The sequence below is a fragment of the Dryobates pubescens genome, chromosome 25 (genome assembly GCF_014839835.1).
Source record: "Dryobates pubescens isolate bDryPub1 chromosome 25, bDryPub1.pri, whole genome shotgun sequence".
NCBI classification, from domain to species: Eukaryota; Metazoa; Chordata; class Aves; order Piciformes; family Picidae; genus Dryobates; species Dryobates pubescens.
The window spans coordinates 7,157,116-7,162,968 of NC_071636.1; positions in this window are offsets into that span (position 1 = coordinate 7,157,116).

Here is a 5,853-nt window from a genome sequence, read left to right on the forward strand (position 1 = left end):
TGCAATTATAATCTCACCTGGGGCTCTATTCTGCATTCTTTCTGCTACAAGAAATGTAACCCAAAGTTACTGTATTTGCCTTCTTCCTTGGGGAGGAGGAACTGATGTCTTTAGGCTGTTTCTCAACTGTTTCTGAGATTATTTTGATGCAGTTGGAAGTCAGATGAGGACCTGTTCACAGATGGGAGAGTTAGAAGAGTTTTGCATCTTCAAGAGAGAGGCCTTAGGCAGGAAACAGTTCCCTGCAAAAAGGCAGCTTGTTTTCCTGCCTGTTAAAAGAAGAGAAGCTCTTTACTTCTATCATTATTCAGTGAATGAAGTTTCCTTTTGCTTGAGGGAAAGTAAAACAGATTTTGGAGTTTTATTTGTAATTGCTGTAGTCCTTGTCCCAGTGGGGAGAGAGGAACCTGCAGGAACAGTAAGCATGTGGCTGCTCTCTCCTTCACTGCCATAAACTTGGGATCTGGGTGAAACTGACTTAGGGGCTTCCAGTCCCTTGAATTTCCTTGACTAATCTCTCATACACTACACATGATCAGCTAACAAGGATAAATATATTTCTCCTACCTAGAAGCCCTGCAGACTTTGAAATGTGAAATTTGGTTGGAGGGGGAGTGGTGTTTAGTTTATTTTACATTATTATTGGTTGTATTCTGTTATCTGTATCACTTGTTCAATTGTGGTGTCATGAGATAGTTAATAATAATGCACTCCTGCTTGCTAGTTTACACATTTCAGATACATTTAAAAATTAGTAAAAGGGGCCTGTTGACAATACACAAGGGAAAATAGAATTGGAATAATTGTGGGTTTTTTCTCATCCAGAATTATTTTGCAAGCTGATGGTGCACGTGGGACCAGACTCTTTGATATAACCAAGCCTTGCTGAAATCTGTGAGCTATTCCCAAGCACAGATTGCATCCTGAATGCATGTGGGCAGGAGCTGGATGAATAAGAAGGTATTTCTTACCATTGAAACAGAATACAACTGGGCAACTGTTCAATAGCAAAGTATAATGTAATTAATCTGTTGGTTTTCTGGGTTTGGGGGTTTTTTCATTACTTTTTTCTTTATTTCAGATGTAAGTTAGGGCTTTCCTCAGACCAACAATTCACCTAAACCCATCTCCAATGTACAAGGAGGGTAGGACGAATGTAGCTGTTGTGTCATTTCAGTTTCCTCTTTATTAATGGTTAAGTGACTAACTCTAAATTCCTCAACTCTAGGATTTGATAGTTCACTGAAGTCACAAAGTCTTTCTAGAAATGTGCCACACAAACAGAACACAGTAAGTAAAGTCCCTGAAAGATGTAGAATCTCTGCAATGTGAAGAAAACAGACAGAACCCCCCTACCTTTCGCATTCAGAGCAGAAAGGCAAGACAAAAGCGAAGTATGAGAAAAGAACATTTGAAAAATCCTACCACCACAAACCCACCTACCCACAAACCTTTCTGAAGCAGGTTCCAAAGAGGAAACCCCACAGTGTGTAGGACAAGATCAGGACATTGATAAATAATGCATATTCTCCATCACAGAGATTTTCATTTATCCTATCAACATGAGCTAATTAATGATGAAAAAGGGCACTGTGGGCCTTACGTGGGAGGGCCGATAACATGCCAATTCAAGCAGTTTAAGATGCAGTGGATTGGTGTCTATTAAAAACCATGTTAAGGGATTTACTCTCTTACTATTTTAATTCTGCTTTAAGCAGCAAGATTTTGATGTGCATTTAAACACTGTAGCGTGGCATTTGCAATCCAAACATGGCAGGATTAAGTCCCATCAAGTGCAGTTAAAGCAGTAGAAGTAACTGCTTATGAACACATAAAACTAGCACAGGTATCTTTATGAAATGCTAAGACTAAGCCAAAAGCACTCCCTATATTTCAGCTTCCCTCATCCAAGCTTAATAATTCAGTTGAATTTGATTGTTTAATGATATGACTCTCACCACAGCCCTTCCCTCTTAAAATGGAGATTTAAATAATTTAGTTGCTTTTGCACATCTAAAATTATTGCTCTTCCTCAGAACAAAAGACAGTGGAGTTTTCAGAGCTGTGCACTGTTCGTCCTGAACGTAGCTACAAATACACAAATCTAAGTAAACTGGCAAAGCCAAAATGTTTCTCTGCAGCGGAACAATGACAGAAGTTCTGCCCATGGACAAATACCCTTTTGATTGAAGAATTTCATTTTAACTTTGTACATTTAATCTAAGAGCAGCATTAGCTTAATAACCATGGTCTTCCTAAATGATGATGGATGAGCTGTTGAAGCTATTTACTAGCTGAATGTGTATTTTCTGAACCGCAGCATGTACAAGGTTTTTAACTGACTCAGGCTGTAGAGTTAGAAAGTTTTCAGTAATAAAAAGTGCTCAACAGAGTATCATGAAAGAGCTTCTCTAGGAAGTGGTATCATTCCTGTTAAACCTTTTAAATGAGGAGAAAGTCCTACAAGGAGGCAGCTTTGTATGTGCATTACTTGATCTAAATCTATTTTCAGCTTGGTGCCATTCAAAACAATTTTACCACTGACCAGAAGTCAAGAGTCGCCGTTAAACTATAATCTTTTGTATTTTACAGAGAAGCTTTATGGGTTGGGCAAGGTTCTAAATGAACTGAGGTGGAAACTGATGCACAAAATCAATCAGGTCTCTAGGATTTCAGGCAGCTAGGATTTGGGAGGTCCTAGTTCCCCATCCTGAGATGGTGATCTTCTGACTCTACATCTTCTTTGGACTCTTTCATGTGGAGAAGTCCAGGGTCGTCTTTTTCACAACAGTTTTTTGTTTGATGCTAACTATGCTGTCTTGAACTCCATTTTTTTCAAGGCAAACATTGGGTTTGCTTGGTGACAGATCACTTTAGAAAATCAAGTGGACAGGCATTTTTAATTAGAGTCAAAACAAAGTCAAACCAAGCTGAAATAAACTGCATTCTGGTCAAGCACAGCATTAGCCCTTAAATAAATAGTGTGAAGCTTGGGCTGTCTCTGTACAGCAGATGGCATTACAGGTAATATTTATCATATTCCAAAGCCAAGGCTGGGGTACCAGGGAGGAGGGTTGACGTCAGCTACAAGTGAATCAGTCTTAATACAAGCTGAAAAACTGCTTGTGCCTCCAATGGTCGATTACATCGCACAGCACTTCTGCTGAGTGCTCCCCGCTGCATTTATCAGGCTGTCTGAGTAAGCCCAGCAGGAAGAGTTCATTCTGTTTTGCAGCTGAAATGATGTAAATGGATCTTGGACTTTGAGGTGGGAAGATTCCACCCAGCAGCAGTAACCAGGGGGATGCCCTTTGGCCCAGATTTTGTGCCAAATTTGTGCCTTTGAGAATTTTAAACAAATATCACTTGTCAGGATATTTACCCTCAGGGTACAAGAATAATACTGAGTGAGACAGCAGGGCATGTAGTGGGAGGGATTTACAGGGAGAACTACCAGAAGTGGTACTGAGCTGTGGGGAAAACCAGTTCTGTCCTGTTTAATTCAAAATGGTTGTTCTTTACCTCACAGAGCCAAGTGATCCTCTGAATGAAAAGCAATTGCAATTTTCAATATGGATACAGTGTCATTCAGGAGTGAAGGAGTTCAGCAAAGGTCACTAATTATCATGTAAATCATATAGTCTTTCTTGGTTGTCTGGGTGGGTGACCAGGGAGGGAGGCGTATGAACTACTCGCACCGTGCCTGGGTGTGAGAGCCAGTACCCAAACAGAGAGTCATGCTCTGCCAAGTTTCTCAATGTATGAGCCATGGCTAATTGGCAAAGCAGTCTGGAGAGTGTCCCATCCAGCTCTGGGATACAGATGAGGCATGGGAACTTGGTTTTAGTGGGATGTGTGTGGAAGATCACAGGTTGAAAGGCAATGCACACCCAGCCAGTATAAGACAGATCACCTTGCACTAACCAGAGCTGTCCCAGGGCACGCTGGCATTGCAGCCATTATGGAAATCTGCTGTTAAACAAAAATGAGTTAAGCCAGTCTGGACTTAACCTTAGAAGGGACCTAGAAAAGGAGGAAGAATGAGTTGGAGGGAAAGAATAACTCAGTAGGGGGAAGTATGTGTTTCCTTTTCCTGCTAGTGATATGGGAGGGGGTGAGGCAGCACCATTTGCTGCTGAGGAGAGCCACCTAGTCAGTAGTTTGTCACCTCACACACCCTGATGGCCCTTGGCAGCAGCACACCCTTATCTCCAGCACCTTTGCAAATTTGGCTGCATGACTCTTCTAATTCACCAAGGCCAGGCCTGGGCTGCTCTTTGTGTTCCCTGTATTTCCCTTCTCCCTATTCTAACAGGCAGAATATTTTTTTTAAATCAATCTGGGTATGAGTTCAGCTTGAGGGGGAAAATTTTCATGCACTGCTTATCCTTTAGCAGTTGAAATGGGAAGAATATTGTCTCATTAGACAGCAAGTGAAATGCTGTCTTTTAACACTGTTACAATGACGAGCTCCAATAACATGCCCTGTGGGTTGGGTCCATGGAATATGCCACAGAGCTTTTCCTTTCACCAGAGTCAGCTTGGGGTTCAGGTTTCACACCTACCTCTGCTTCATTTACCCCTGCCTATTGTTTTGTTATTTACCTACCTCGGGTTATATAACACAGCAGCAGCTTCTTTACATGTTGTGCATGCACCAATTTGCACATGTTGTGCAGTTACCCGCTGGGAGACTTCCAAAGGCATGAGCCATTTTATACACCCAAAAGCAGCATGGGAAACCCAGCTGCAAAGAGAGTTAAGGTTTTTTTGAACGTGGTGGGTCTTTAAAGTGTTGGTGCTTTGAAGTTACTGCTATCTCTGAAGCTGTCCAAGAGGACACATGAAAGCCAGCTCGCTGCCTTTGTATCATGCTCACCTGCAATTATTTTACTGTTTTCTTTTTGTGTGATGACAGCACAGTGTGGCCTTCTGGTCGGGGTTTTGTTTGGCATTTCATGTCTCCTACCTAAAATGGATTAGAACTCTGCACTTTCATGGATTTCCACAGAAACCACAAAACATCACGCGCTGCAGTGAGCTGGCTCTGTCCCCAGCCGCACCCTTTCAGGGAAAACATGAGGAGTTGCCCTTTAAAAATAATTTTTTATGTGCTATGACTCACATAACCGTCCTTAATAGCCAGAAAGTACAAACGGCCACCAAGTCCTTTTGAGTTATTTGGAGCATGCCAGACATGCGGCCCGATATGGGCGTGGAGGTCAAGTATCTAGGTTAGGCATCGCCTCGGTTGTCCTAGTGTCGAAAACCTAATTACAATAATTACAGGTAAAGCCGCAGCAAGCTAGAGAACCGTCTCCTGGCCCCCACCGACCGACCCGTTGAGGGTCGGCTCCGCTGGGCTCCAGGAGGAACAGGCCCCACACCACCTCGCCATGCCGCAGCCGCTGCCGCGGGGGTTGCCGGGAGCCGTCCGCTGTTATTGTCCTGCAGCATGCAAATTAGCTGCTGCCGGGAGCCAATGAGTACGGGTACTATTTGTCGCGCAAGCGCGCTGGGGGCGGGGCGGGGCTGACCTCCCCGCCCCCTCGTTTGCCGAACGCCGGGGCCTCAGCACGCGCGGCCAAGATGGCGGGTGCGGCCGGCGGGGTGCGGGGGCGCCGCAGCGGGCACCGGCGGCTCTGACCGAGCCACCTCTACCGCGCGGCGGGAGGGCGTCCGGAGGCCTTTGCGGGGCAGCGCCAGCCGGCCGGGGAGCAGCTAGAGCCCCCCTCGGGGGGGGGGCCTGGAAAGTGTGGGGAGCGGTGCAGAAAGCGGGGGCGCTGCCTTCAGACCCCGCTGTGACGGGTCGGCGCGTGGGGCGTGAGGGGCAGCGCGGGCGGCGGGGGTGAG